Source organism: Mustela nivalis (assembly GCF_964662115.1).
Source record: "Mustela nivalis genome assembly, chromosome: 5".
NCBI classification, from domain to species: domain Eukaryota; kingdom Metazoa; phylum Chordata; class Mammalia; order Carnivora; family Mustelidae; genus Mustela; species Mustela nivalis.
This window is the reverse complement of record NC_139024.1, coordinates 116,407,826-116,423,001: the sequence shown is the minus strand read 5'-3', so window position 1 is coordinate 116,423,001 and position 15,176 is coordinate 116,407,826. Positions and strand designations below refer to the sequence as shown.

Below are 15,176 nucleotides of genomic sequence, written 5' to 3'. Positions count from 1 at the left end.
TGGGGAGAGAGGAATCACCTCAAAAGCAGGAGAGTTGAATTCCTTCTGCTGCCCACTTGCTGGTGACCTTGGGCAAGTCCCTTTACAGCTCTGTCCTCATTTCCCTCAACCTGGGTGGGAGGGCCCTCCAACTATGAGAACTTACAGGAAGAGAGAGAAACAAGGCTTTCTGATATTTGGAATTCTTGAACTAGGAATCCAAGTCCTTCGTTTCCCATCAGTGCTGACATCAATGGAGGAACGGCAGCAGGGATGTAGGGGAAGACAGTTGGGGAACGAGAAGAGTGGACAGAAGTACTGTAGGTGTGTTTTAGGATGGATTGAGAATAAAGTTTTGGTTGGATTTTCATGAGAAAATATTCGGCAGGTAGGCAAGGAATAAGCAGCTGGAATCAAGGAGTGAGACTGAGACAAATAGATAACAATAGAGTCTGGAGTCATGGTTGATGAAATAGTCTTAATAATGCCAAACAACACACATCAAATGCTGAGTATGTGGCAGGCCCTCGGGGAGCCGTTCACATGGATGTGCTATTACTATTCTCACAACACCCTTATAATGTCGTTAAAAGATACAGTTTGTACACCTGCTGTATAGATGTATCCCGCTCAAGGTCACTGTCACACAAGGAAGAAGTGGTAGTACCCAGACTTGAACCCTGAGAGTCTGACCTCAGAGCCTTTGACCAGTCTTTTCTTTTTTAGATTTTATTTATTTATTGGGGGTGGGGTGCGGGAGCAGAGAGGGGAGGGAAGAGGCAGAAGGAGAGGGAAAAGCAGATTCCCGCTGAGCAAGAAGTGGGGCTCTCAATCCCATGGACACTGAGATCAGGACCTGAGCCAAAGGCAGATGCTTAACCATCTGAGTCACCCAGGCACCCCTTGACCAGTCTTTCACACAACCTCCTAAAAGGGGAGGTGGAGGAAAATAAGAGAAAAGCAATACAGGTGAAAGACAGAACCTTGGCAAATACCTGCAAATAGTGGTCCTATTCTTGATCAATGGTGATGTAAAATTGATGAGATAAAGATGTGGGTCAGAAACAGAGAAGCATCCAGGTGTATCTAGTGATGCTATCAACTGGTCTGGCTCCACACGCGTTCAACAGTAACACTGAGCGCTTACTGTGAGCGAGGCACTGTATGAAGAGGCATCACCCACATTATCTCATTTAGTCCTTTCGCAAATCCACCAAGAGGATGCCCATTTCATAGGAGAGCCACGGGCTTAAGGGATTTAACACCAGCTGGAAAGGGTCATGATAGGGAACTCAAAGCCAAGCTGTGTGTTTCTGGACCCAGCCCCAGCAAACTCAGTCTTTCCTGACTGCCCCTCAACAGTCACATAGCGAAACCACTGGACATTTCTGGAATGTTTTGTCTAAGATTCACTCCCTTGAATTAGCTTGTAGTTGAGCCCAGTATTTGAAGTCAATGCTTCCGTAAGTTGCTAAAGGGTTGTCAGCTGCCTGGAACCAATGTTTAAGTTTACAATGTGCCTATTTGAGTTAATTTGACCCAATTAGAATAAAGCAGTGAGTCTACTTTCTGGACCCCGAGACAAGCCCAGAGAGGTCCAGCCACATTCACCTCCAAGGAGCACCCTGATAGGTTCATGGGTAATCCCCCCTCTCCCTTATGGTGATTGGTCCAGAGAGAGCACGTGACACAAATCTGGCCAATGAGGCACAATAAGAGGTCAGGGAGAGTCTACTTGCCTGCTTCAGTCTGGGAGGGAGGGTGTTTCGCCTCCACTTTGTGGGGCTGTGGTGGGAGCAAGAACTGTCTCCAGAGACTGTGTCAGTACCAGCCTCACTACTCAGTCACAGGGAACCCTCGCAGCCCAGCCTCCTGCCTAAGGTTCCCCAGCATCAAGCCAATACATTTATTAAGTCAGTGTGATTTGGGGTGCTGACAGCCCCCAACTCCCACTGGAATGTGAGCAGTATGAAGGCACAAATCATGTCTCTCTCCTTACGTGGTGCATCCCCAGCCCTTATTACAGAATTTAGCACTGAGACATAACTCTATGTAGGTGAATGAGTACATGAGAAGAGTAATGAAAAAACAATAAAATGGACTCAAAAAATACTAAAGCTGGAAAACACTTTTAAAATCACTATTCCAGGGGCGCCTGGGTGGCTCAGTGGGTTAAGCCGCTGCCTTCGGCTCAGGTCATGATCTCGGGGTCCTGGGATCGAGTCCCGCATCGGGCTCTCTGCTCGGAAGGGAGCCTGCTTCCTCCTCTCTCTCTCTGTCTGCCTCTCTGCCTACTTGTGATCTCTGTCAAATAAATAAATAAAATCTTTTTAAAAAATCACTATTCCAAGTCTTCTCTCTCTTTTCTTTCTTTTTTTTTAATTAAAAAAATTTATTTTTAAGTAATTCCTACACCCCTTGTGGGGCACGAACTTAAGCCAGGGAGACCAAGTCACAGCCCCAGCTCCACCAATAGATCCAGCAGGGCGCCCCTCTCTCCTTTCTACTCTCTAGTGAAAAAAGAAGCAAGGGTTGCTGTGTTAGGTTAATGGTAATTTTCCCTCTTAATTAGGGCAGACACGCTTTAGTCCCTGCTGTGGGAGCCTTCAGTCTCCCTTAGGCAAGCATCCCAGAGGGGCTTTGATGCAGTGCCCAGACCAAGCTAGAGAACAAGACACCAGGAAGCACTCACTCCCGGGCTAAATAAAACCAGCATCTGTTGAAGATAGAAATGGGGACTTAGTAAGAAAGATATACAATTATACATTAGAAATTTAAGTTACAAAATATCTCTGAATGTTGGTTAATGTTTATTGTTGGCCATTTTTCATTACTAAATTATAGAAAATACATTGTTCTAACTCTTTCTGCCTTTAGAATGGAGAGCTCCATCTGCATCCCTCTTTGAACCTAGGGCTGAGACTATCCACCGCTTCCCTTGCTGGGGATACACATTTCTAAAAATCCAAAATTGCAAAATGAAAGATATGAAGCATTGGTATGTACATCCCCACACATTGTATTCAAGTGTTCTTGTATGTACTTTTTATGTAATATTTTATTCAAAATCAACTTTATTGAGGGGCACCTGGGTGGCTCTTGACTTCAGTTCAGTTCATGATCTCAGGGTGGTGAGATCAAACCCTATGTTGGACTCTACACTCAGCAGGGAGTCTGCTTGAGATTCTCTCCCTCTCCCCCGCCCTTTCCCCCCACTTGCTCAGGCACTCTCTCTCAAATAAATAAATCTTTGTTGTTTTTTAAAGATTTTATTTATTAATTTGACAGAGAGAGAGACAGCAAGAAAGGGAATACAAGCAAGGGGAGTGGGAGAGGGAGAAGCAGGCTTCCCACCAAGGAGGGAGCCCAATGCAGGGCTCGATCCCAGGACCCCAGGATCATGACCCAAGCGGAAGGCAAATGCTTAATGACTGAGCCATCCAGGCACCGCTCAAATAAATAAATCTTTAAAATAAATAAAATAAACTTTATTGAGGTATAATTTTCATGGATAAAATGTGCCAACTAAGTACACAGTTCAATGAGTTTGGGGGGTATTTATTTATTTATTTGACAGAGAGAGAGAGTGTGTGTAAGAGCAGGAACATGAGCAGGGGGAGTAGGAGAGGGAAAGCAGACTCCCCGCCGACCAGGGAACCCAATGTGGGACTCCATTCCAGGAGCCTGGGATCATGACCCAAGCTGAAGGCAGATGCTCAATGACTGACCCACCCAGACGTCCCTAGTTTAATGAGTTTTGACAAATTATGTACCAAATAACCACCACCACCACCACAGTCAAACAGAATACCTTCATTATATCCAAAATTTCTTTGAGTCCATTTTCAGTCAATACCCATCTCCTCCCAGGCCCCAGGTAACCATTGATCTAGTCTCTGTCACTATAGATTAGTTTTACCTGTTCTAAAACTTCATGTAAATGTAGTTATATAATTGTATTAGTTACATTTATTTATTTATTTAAAAGAGACTGTCCGAGCAGGGTGGGGGGGAGCAGAGGGAGAGGGAGAGAGAATCTTAACCAGGCTCCAGCAGGAGGTGGTACTCCATCCCACCACCCCAAGAATATGATCTCAGCTGAAATCAAGAGTCCGACTCTCAGCTGGGCCACCCAGGTGTTCTGACACTTTTTTTTTTTTTTAAGATTTATTTATTTCAGAGAGAGAGAGTGTGTGTGCACAGGCGCAAGAAGGGGAGGGCCAGAAGGGAAGAGATTCTCAAGCAGCCTCCTTGCTGATCGTGGAGCCCTGGGGCTCTAACTCCTGACCCTGGGATCATGACCCCAGCAGAAATCAAGAGTTGGATGCCCAACTGACTAAGCCACCAACTGACCAAGCCACTTTTTAAAATGTTTCTTTATTTAAAAGTATTATTAGGGGGTACAGTATGAGGAAGGCACACTTTCAAGGCTTCTGGGAGAACAGAGGTTCCAGAAGGAATGGCTGGGGGAGAAACACATGGAGGGCAAAGGTATCTGGGGGCTGCCATCTAATACCAGAGACTGGGAGGCTTACACAACAGAAATTTATTTTCTCACAGTTCTAGAGGCTGGAAGACCAAGCTCAAGGTGTTGACAGGTTTGGTTTCTCCTGAGGCCTCTCTCTTTGGCTGCAGATGGCTGCCTGCTCACCGTGTCCCTATATGGCCTTTTCTTTGTGTGGGCACATCACTAGTGTCTCTCCCTCTTTTTTTAAGGACACCAGTCCTACTGGATTAGGTTCCTATAATCCTTATGACCTTACTCAACTTTAATTACTTCTTTAAAAGTCCCTGTCTCCAAATATGGTCATGTTGGTTAGCGCTTCAACATATGAATTTGGGGACACAATTCAGTCCATAACACTAGTCTTTTGTGTCTGTGACTCAGCATAACGTCTATGTGATTCATCAGTTTTGTGGCACTTATGGGTAGTTTTTTCCCTTTTGTTGCAGAGCAGTAGTCCACTGTAAGAATATACCGCAGTGTATTTATCTATTTATCTACGATGGATATTTAGGTTATTTCTAGTTTTTTCTATAATGAATAAAGCTCCCATAAATATCCCAGCCTGTCTTTTTGTGGATATATGTTTTTATTTCTCTCTTGGGTAAATACCTAAGAGTGGAGTTGCTCGATTAAATGGTAAGTTTAACTTTATAAGAAACTAACAAACATTTCTCCAGGGCAGCTGTCTCATTTAACACTTCCACCAGCAGTGTACACAGAAGTTTCCATTATCCCCCATTCTTACCAATACTTGGTATTGTTCATCTCTCTCTTTTTTTAAAATCTGTTCTAAATAGTGTAGGTAATGGTTTCTCACTGTGGTTTTAATTTGCCTTCCTTGATGGCTAATAATGTTGAGCATCTTTTCCTGTGCTTATTTATCACCTGGATGTCTCCTTTGGTGAAGTGTCCATTCAAAGCTTTTGCTTGTTTTAAAAATTGGGTTGTTTTCTTATTATTGAGTTATAAGAGCTCTTTACATATTTACAGCTCTTTACAACTTCTTTATCAGCTAAATGATTTGCATAAATTTTTCTCCAAGTCTTTGGCTTTTCATTCTCCTAAAGATTTTATTTATTTAACAGAGAGAGAGAGAGAGCGCACAAGTAGACAGAGCGGCAGACAGAGGGAGAGAGAGAGAAGCAGGCTCTCCATCGAGCAGGGAGCCTGATGCAGGGCTTGATCCCAGGACCCTGTGATCATGACCTGAGCTAAAGGCAGCCACTTAAATGACTGCGCCACTCAGGCACCCCGGGTTTTCGTTCTCCTAATAGCAGAAGTCTCTCATAGTGCAGAAGTTTTTGATTTTGATTAAGTCTGGTTTATCAGTTTTTCTTTAAAGATCATGCTTAAATAAAGACAGTTTTACTTCTTCCTTCCCAATATAAATGCCTATTTTTTTCTTGCCTCATTGCATAGGCTAAAACCTCTAATACTATATTGAATAGAAGTGATGTGAGTAGTATCCTTTATCTTGCTCTTCATCTTAGAGGGAAAGCAATCAGTCTCACTATTAGATATGATTTTAGCCATAGGTTTTTTTCTTTTTTAAAAGATTTTAGTTAGTTATTTAACAGAAAGGGGGGAGGGGAGAACAAGCAGGGGGAGCTGCAAACAGATGGAGAGGGAGAAACAGGCAGGGAGCCCAATGTGGGGCTCCATTCTAGGACCCTGGGATCATGATCTGAGCCAAAGGCAGACACTTAATTGAGCCACCCAGGTGCCCTTAGCATAGGTTTTTCATGGATGGTCTTGATCAGATTTAGGAAGTTCCTTTCTATGACTAGTTTGCTTAGCTTTTAATCAGGAATGGATGTTGGTTTGTTTCTCTATTTCTTTCTTTCTTTCTTTTTTAAGAAACAGAGAAGGCAAGATGGGGGTAGAGGAGCAGAGGGAGAGGGAGAGCAAGAAACTTAAGCAGGCTCCATGCCCACCACAGAGCCCACCACAGGCTCCATCTCATAGCCCTGAGATCATTACTTGAGTTGAAATGAAGAGTTGGATGCTTAACTGACTGAGCCACCCAGGCACCCCTGGATATTGTATTTTTGTCAAAAGTTTTTTTCATCTGCTAAGATAGATACTCATTTGGTTTTTCTTTCTTATTTTGTTAATATAGTGAAGTATATTGATTTTCAAATGTTAAGTCAAACTTGCCTGCCTAGAATAAACCCCACTTGGTCATGATGTATTTTATCTTTTTATGTACTGTTGGATTTGATTAGCTAGAATTTTGTTTGAAATTTCTCTATGTTAGGGAGGGTTGTTGGTCTGTAGTTTTCTTTTCTTATAAATGTTTGTCTCATTTCAGTATCAGAGTAATACTGGCCTCAGAATGAGTTGGGAGGTTTCTATCCCCTTCCATTTTCTTAGTTTGTATTTGGTATTTTTTTCCTCCTTTAATATTTGTCAAATTTACCAGTTAAGTTGCCTAAGCCTGGAGTTCTCATTAAGGAAAAATTTTAAGTTAGAAATTCAATTTAAATACTATTCAGGTTATCGATTCTTACAAAATGAGTTTTGGTAGTTTATCTTTCAAGGAATTTGTCCATTGCATCTAAATTGTCTAATGTATTGGTATTCTTTGTTCACTGTTGACATTGACAAAGTTTTTTATAATATTCTCTTATTATCCTTTTTTTAAAACAGTAAAATCTATAGTGAGGTCATTACTGATATTGGTCATTTGTGTCTCCTCTTTTTCTTCCTGATCCATGTGGCTAAAGGTTCAGAAGTTTTATTGATTTCCCCTTTATGAACTATCTTTTGGCTTCATTGATCTTCTTCATTGTTTTGCTGTAGTCTATGTCATTAATTTCTGCTCTGATCTTTGCTTTTTTATTTCTTCGGCTTCATTTGCTTTTCTTCTTCTAGTTCCTCAGGTAGAAGCTGAGATTATTGACTTGAGACCTTTCAAATACTCATTTAGTAGAGTCCCACAAATTTTGGTAGGTTGAATTTTCATCTTCATTCCATTCAACATACATTTGGGGTTTCCCTTTTGTATTTTTATTCCACCATGGCTTATTTAGAAGGGTGTTGTCTAGTTTCAAAATATTTGGAGATTTTCCAGGAATCTTTTTGTTATTAACTTCTAACTTAATTCCACTGTGATGAGAGGACATATTTTTTGTGACTTGAGCCTTTTAACATTTATTGTGACTTCTTTTATGGCCCATAATATGGCCTATTTTGGTAAATGTTCCATGTGTGTTTCAAAAGAATGTGCCTTCTGCTGTTGTTGAATGGAGTGTTCTATAAATATCAATTAGGTCAAGTTGATTGATGGTGCCGCTTACCTTCTATACCCTTGATTATGTTCTACCTATCAATATCATTTATTAAGCAGAAGTGTTAAAATCTCTGCTGTAGTTGTGATTTGCATGTTTATCCTTGCCATTCTGTCAGTTTTTGCTTCATGTATTTTGAAACTCTGTTATTCCGTGCATAAACTTCTAGAACTAAACCATCTTTTTTTTTTTTTTTTTAACATTTTATTTATTTATTTCACAGACAGAGATCACAAGTAGGCAGAGAGGCAGGCAGAGAGAGAAGAGGAAGCAGGCTCCCTACAGAGCAGAGAGCCCGACATGGGACTCGATCCCAGGACGCTGGGATCATGACCTGAGCTGAAGACAGAGGCTTTTAACCACTGAGCCACCCAGGCGCCCTAGAACTAAACCATCTTGATGAATTGACCACTTTATGATATGAAATAATGTATATATTTTTTGAAATTATATTCTTTATATATGGCAACATTCTTTGCTCTGAAATCTACTTTTTTCTGATGTTAACTAATCTACCTTCCTTCCTTCCTTCCTCCCTCTATCCTTCTTCTTTCTTTCTTTTTCTTTTGGTTCACAAAATTTAATTTAATATTTAATTTAATATTTCATGGACACCTTTCCAAGTCATAGACATCTTTTTTGAGATATAATTGACATATAATGTTATGTTAGTTTCATGGTATAACATATTGATTCAATTCAAAATGGTCACCACATTAAGTCTAGCTACTGTCCACCACCACACATAGTTACAAATTTTCTTCTTGTGTTGAGAACTTTTTTTTTAAGATTTTATTTATTTATTTGACAGAGATCACAAGTAGGCAGAGAGGCAGGCAGAGAGAGAGGAGGAAGCAGGACCCCTGCTGAGCAGAGGGCCCGATGCGGGGCTGGATTCCAGGACCCTGAGATCATGACCTAAGCTGAAGGCAGAGGCTTTAACCCACTGAGCCACCCAGGCGCTGCTCTTTTTTTTTTTTTTTTTTTAAGATTTTCTTTATTTATTTGAGAGAGAGAATGAGAGAGAGCATGAGAGGGGAGAAGGTCAGAGGGAGAAGCAGACTCCCCATGGAGCTGGGAGCCTGGGACTTCTGGGATCATGCACCTGAGCTGAAGGCAGTCACCTAACCAACTGAGCCACCCAGGCACCCAAGAACTCTTTTTTGAAAGATCTGTTTACTTATTTTAGAGAGGAGGGTAGTGAGGGGAGAAGGAGAGAGAGAATCCTAAGCAGACTCCCTGATGAGCATGAAGCCTGAGGTGGGGATGGATCCCACGACTCCAAGATTATGACCTGAGCCAAAATCAAGAGTTGGATGCTCAACCAACTGAGCCATTCAGGTGCCCCCTGTGTTGAGAACTTTTAAGATCCACTCTCTAAACAACTTTCAAATATACAGTACAGTACTAACTATAGTCACCATACTGTACCATACATTCCCAAGTCCATCTTTCTTATTAGTGTTAGCATGGTACACCTTTTTTCACCCTTCTACTTTTTGACACATCTGTGTCTTTATATTTAAAGTGTGTTTATTGGACATGTGCAGAAATCTTTATAGTCTAGGGCCTATTTCCCTGTAGCAGCTCCATATTGGTAGGGAAGGAGAAAGTGCCCCGGATCCTTTCAGGATTAATTTATTCAAAAGAAAAAACAGAAGAATACTCAATATGCAAAAATCTTGTCAAGAAAATGAAGGAAAACCACAGAACATGCCAAAGGGCAGACCTCCATTCGGAAGATGTCCCACAGGAGGTGGAAGGAAACTCTCAACCTTCCAAAGAAGGTGTAAGCTGGGAAGCAGAAGGAAATCTTAAAGGAGGGCCGACCCAAGCTGGCCAGGGGTTTAAAGAGGACACTCCTGTGAGGCATTTGGACCCTGAAGAAATGGTAAGAGGAGTAGATGAGTTGGAAAGGCTTAGGGAAAAGATAAGAAGAGTAAGAAACAAGTTTGTGATGATCAGAAGCAAAGACATTCACACAGACGTCCTTACCCTGTGTGATTTAGGCCTTGAATTCCTTTTTTGTCTGATATTAAAATCTGGCCTCTTCTTTCTTTCTGTTAGCATTTTCTGATGTATCTTTGACCTTCGTTTTACTTTAGTCATATGGTGGAATTTTGTTTTAGGTAGCTTCCCTGTTACCACCATCTCACTGGATTTTGTATTTTTGACCCATTCTCCAAGTCTGTTTATCAATTGGAAAGTTTCTCACATTTGCATGAAAATACATTCTTTGTATATTGTAAAGTCATAACAGGTTACAAAGCGACTTATTGAGTATCATCTCACATACATAGAATTAAATCCCAAATTTGAGTTCATGTGTGTTACACATACAGACATATATCAAAAATGTAACTGTTTATTTCTGTGTGGCATGAGCTTTTTTCTTTTTGCTTATATGTGTTTTTTCATGAGCACATGTCACACACATACAAAGAATGAAAGTTTTATAAGTAAGAGTTAAATAATTTGCGACCAGCTTATAAGGGCAATGGGAGCAACTAAAATCTTGATGGAAGAACTATTAAAAAAATATGAACTTCAAGTTACCTCTGGATCTCTTAGCCAGAGGAATAAAACTGGTAATTAATACAGGGGGGAAAAAAAAGGTGTGTTTCCTTTGCCCAAGGTCATCCAGCTTGTGTCTCACAGTGGTGGAGGCAGGATTATAAACCCAGGCAGGCTGTCTCTAATCCATTCTCTTGACCTCAATGATATATGATCTCTTAAAGGCTGTCTTGAACCCATCTACTTTTCTTCATCTCCAACACTCTGTCCCTACTTGAGACCATTTATCTCCCAGATACCTACATCAGGGCAGAATGGAAAACTTTTCCTCTACCCTTTTAGGTTCAGTAACTAGGACCTGTGAATTAAATTGACAAAAGACAGATTAGCGAGAGAAAAGACAGATTTTTATATGAGTACTAGGCAGTTAGAATTTGGGAGCTTACCAACTTAGTAAGAGAAGCGGAGGAGGAGAGCATACTTACAAGGAAAGAAAACGACTTTTAGAGGAGATAAATGGGCCCACAGGAGAACAGATGAGAAGTATTATTGGTAGTTTTGTGATAGTGTCTGGGTTTATTTCCCTAGTTGCTCCTGAGGAAGGGGTTTAGGACAATTGAGTTATTTGGGGGGACCTTGCTTTTATATAAAGGAGTTCAGGGAAAAGCCTATTTCAGCTCAAAATAATTTCATGCAGACTGCTTTACCTACAACAGCCCCTGGCTCATCTCCCTGCTTTCTCTCTTACTCTCTCCAGTCCCTTCTACTTGCTTGTTACTATAGTGACCATTTCAAAAGGTAGATAGGACTCTCTTGATCTGATGACAGCCCCCATTCTTCTCCCTGCTTTGGATGTTCCCCATAGCTCCAGTGGTGAAAATCCAAGCCCCTGACAAGGTGTGCAAGGTCCTGCTGCTCTGCCCTGCCCCTCGAAGCCCACTGACCCCTTCTCTCACTGAACTATTAACCCAGGCCTGCCTGAGGGCTCCTCCACCAAAGGCATTTGCATATGCTGATCCACCTGGCCACTTGGCTGAGGCAACTCCCCCTTCTTCCCTCTGTCTTATACTGCAAAACCTCATTTCCCCAGGAAGTCCCGCTTGGTAAAGGTAATTTGGACAAGGTAATTCCTTGTCCTTGGACAGGGTGATTCTCCCCAGTGTAAGCTTTCTGAACCCCATGACTTTACCTTTCCAGCATTGGGTGAAGTGGCCATGGGTGGGACCCTGGCAGGGCAGAGACCTTATAGACACATATATCTGTGTTACTAGTGACTTGAGCACATCTGGGACACAGTGGACGCTCAGAACATCTGTTATGAGTGGATATGGAAATGAGGCATCCAAGAAAAGAAAGGCCAGCTGAGGGATGAGGTGAGGCTTAGGGCAGGACTTCCAAACTCTTACTGGGTGGAGATACCCTTAGCATCTGGAGAAGACAAAGGATCCCTGCTTAGAACCATCTTTTTGAAATATTTAAAATAATAATATATTGCATTGCCAAGGGAGTATGACTATTGAAACACAAATATCAAAATATAAAAATACAGACACATTTGTGATTAAAAATAAAGAAAGAAAGAAAGTGTGTTTCTTCTAGGCACCATATAATTTGGCCTTGCTTTCTTATCCAATGTGATGATCTCTGCCTTTTAATTAAAGCATTTGGGCTTTTTTTTTTTTCCAACTCAGAGAAATACAGGGATTTTTTTGTTGTTGTTGTTTTTGTTTGATTTGGTTTGGTTTTAATTGTGGCAAAATACACATCACAGAATTTGACATCTTAACCATTTTAAGTACACAGTTCAGTAATGTTAACAGTGTCGTACTGTTGGGCAAACACTCTCCAGGATCTTTTCATCTTGCAAAACTGAAAACTCGTTACCCATAAGCAGTAAGTCCTTGTTTTCCCCTCCCCCAACCCCAGGCAAGCCGCATTCTACTTTCTATTTCTATTTCTATTAATTTGCCTACTCTAGTAGCCACCTATACGTGAAACTGTACAGTTGAGACCACTTGTTTTTAATGTGGTTATTGGTATGGTTAAATTTAAGTCTATCATCTTGTTTCTTTTAAATTTGTTCACTTTTTGGTTCCTTTTTTTCTCTTTCTCTGCCTTCTTTTCAACTGCATATTTTTTATGATTCTGTTTTATTTCCTTTGTTGGCCTTAGTAGCTATAATTCTGTTTTGTTATTTCGTTGGCTGCTTTAGGGTTCATGGTATATCTTCACACCATCTGCTTTTGTTAGTATTCCATTTCACATATAGTATAAGAACTTGACTATAATATCCATTTCTCCCCTCCTGGCCTTTATGCTTTTGTTGTCATACCTTTTCACTCATACATGTGTAATAAAGCACATTTATTTGTTTAAACAGTTACCTCTGAAAGATATGCACCACAGTTAAAATGTGTGTGTGTGTGTGTGTGTGTGTGTGTGTGTGTATTTCCTTGTGTAGATAAATTTGCCAGTGCCTTTCATTCTTTAGGGGAGACCCATGCTTCTATCTGGTTATCCTCTTCCTCCTGCCTGAAGGACTTCCCTTCACCTTTCTTAAGAGTATAGTTCTGCTGGTGATGAATTCTGTCTGAAGAGATCTTAGGGCACCTTCATTTTTAAAGATATTTTGGCTAGGTATAAGATTTAGACTGAGAGGCGCCTGGGTGGCTCAGTGGGTTGAGCCTCTGCCTTCGGCTCAGGTCATGGTCTCAGGGTCCTGGGATGGAGCCCCGCATCTGGCTCTCTGTTTAGCAGGGAGCCTGCTTCCCCGCCCCTCTCTGCCTGCCTCTCTGTCTACTTGTGATTTCTGTCAAATAAATAAATAAAATCTTAAAAAAAAAAAAAAAGATTTAGACTGAGAGGTTTCTTTTTTCCTTTCGGTACTTAAACTATTTTGCTTCCCTGGCTTCTCACTTGCACTGTTTCCAGTGAGAAATTTGCACTATCCTTCCATTTGTTCTTCTGTATGTAATGCGTCTTTTCTGCTTCTAAGCTTCTAAGCTGCTTCAAAAATGTTCTCTTCCCCAAAGGGATTGAGCAATTGAGTTACATGTACGTTGGTGTAGTTCCCTTTGGGTTTCTTGTACTCATTGAGCTTCTTGGATCTGTGAGCTTACAGTTTTTATCAAATTTGGAAAAAAATCTGGCCATTATTTCTTCAAATAATTTTCCTGTATTCCAACCCTTTCCCCCTAGGGCCTCCAATTTTGTATATATTGGGCTGTTTAAAGTTGCCCCATAGTGTACTGATGCTTTCTTCATTTTATAAACCTTTCCCCCCCTGTATAATTTTGAATAGTTTCTCTTGTTATGTCTTCCTGTTCACTAAAATATTCTTCTGCCAATTCTGATCTTCTATGAATCTTGAACATCTCCCTTATTGCAGTTTCTATCCCCAAAACTTTGATTTGTGTCTTATTAAAATCATACATGTTTTTAAACATATGGAATACAGTCATAACAGCTGGTTTCACATCCTGGGCTGCTAATTATAACCTCTGTGTCAGTTCAGGTCAAATTTTTTTTTTTTCTTTAAGATTTATTTACTTGACAGAGGGGGAAAGAGTGGGCACACACAAGCAGGGGTTGGAGAAGAGGGAGAGAAATTTCAAGCCAACTCCCCGCCTAGCATGGAGCCAGAAATGGGGCTCGATCTCATGACCCAGGAGATCATGACCTGAGCCAGAACCAAGAGTGGGCCGCCTGACTGAGCCACCCAGATGCCCCAGTTCAGGTCAATTTTGATTGATTTCTTTTTCTCACTATGAGTCATATTTTGCATTCATGCCTAGTAGTCTTTGTTTACATTCCAGACATTGTGAACTCTACCATGTTGGGTGCTGGATATTTTGATATTTCTGTAAATATTCTTGTACTTTGTCATGGGAGTCAATTAGATTGCTTAGAAACAGCTTGATCCCTTCAGTCTTACTTTTAAGAGCTATTAGGTAGGATCACAGCAGTGTTTAGTAGAGGGCTAATCATTCCCTACTGTTGACACAATACAGAGTTCTACCTAATGCTCCATGAATGATACAGTTTTCCAGTTTGGCTGGGGCGGAACAGACTCTGTTCCCAGCTCTGTGTGAACACTTAGCATTATCCTCTAATCCTTCCAGATGGTTCTTTCTCCAGCTTGGCGTAGTTTTCTCCCACTCACAGGTCTATCGTGCTGAACACCTGAGGGAGACCCTCTCCAGATTCCCAGATCTCTGTGCAGCTTTCTCCTCTTTAGTACTCTGTCCTGCAAATTCTAACCACCTTATTCTCCTCAGACTTTTAGCTCTGCCCCAGACCCAGAGAATTCTCAACTCAGAGAATTTGCTGAGCTCCACCTGAATTCTCTTCCCATGCTGCAGCTTGGAAACCCTCATAAGACAGTAAGCCTGGGCACTCAGGGCTTACTTTGTTTTCTTGTCTCTTAATAACTGTCCTTTATTCCATGATAGAGTTTGAAAAACATTGTTTTATATGTTTTGTCTGTCAGTTGGTTGTTCCAAGAAGGAGAATAAATCCAATCCCTGTTGCTTGGTGTTGTTCTGGAAGCAAAAATCCTTTCTTATCCTTTGTCATAACTCCAACGGTGCTGGGCATGTGATTGACTCATTCATTGACAACTTCTAAAATGAATTCATTTTTGTAAGCAGTGATAGTCAAGGAAAATTTGTTTAGAAATTCAGTTGTTGGGGATTGGGTAAGGTTTTTTTAATGTCCAGTAACAAATTTTTGCAATTCTTACTCAGATGAAGACCAAATTTATTTATGAAATTGCATGAAGGCGTTAAAAATTTTTAGAAACACACTATATATAGCAATGTTTTTTAAATGCTTGCTTCATGGGGACCTGCTTTCATTTATTTTAGATCATTTCCTAAGATACAGAA

At 40.9% G+C, this 15,176-nt stretch overlaps 1 protein-coding gene and 1 pseudogene across 2 annotated transcripts in view; one reads left to right on the top strand and one right to left on the bottom strand.

Annotated features, from left to right (window-relative positions):
• Positions 1-15,176, bottom strand: part of TCP11 (t-complex 11) — a 138,956-nt gene that overhangs the window by 27,145 nt on the left and 96,635 nt on the right. The gene's annotated exons all lie outside the window — the stretch shown is intronic.
• LOC309864085 (transcription elongation factor A protein-like 8 pseudogene) lies at positions 9,408-9,780 on the top strand (annotated as a pseudogene). Its single transcript has one exon. The product of its transcript is annotated as a transcription elongation factor A protein-like 8 pseudogene (transcript).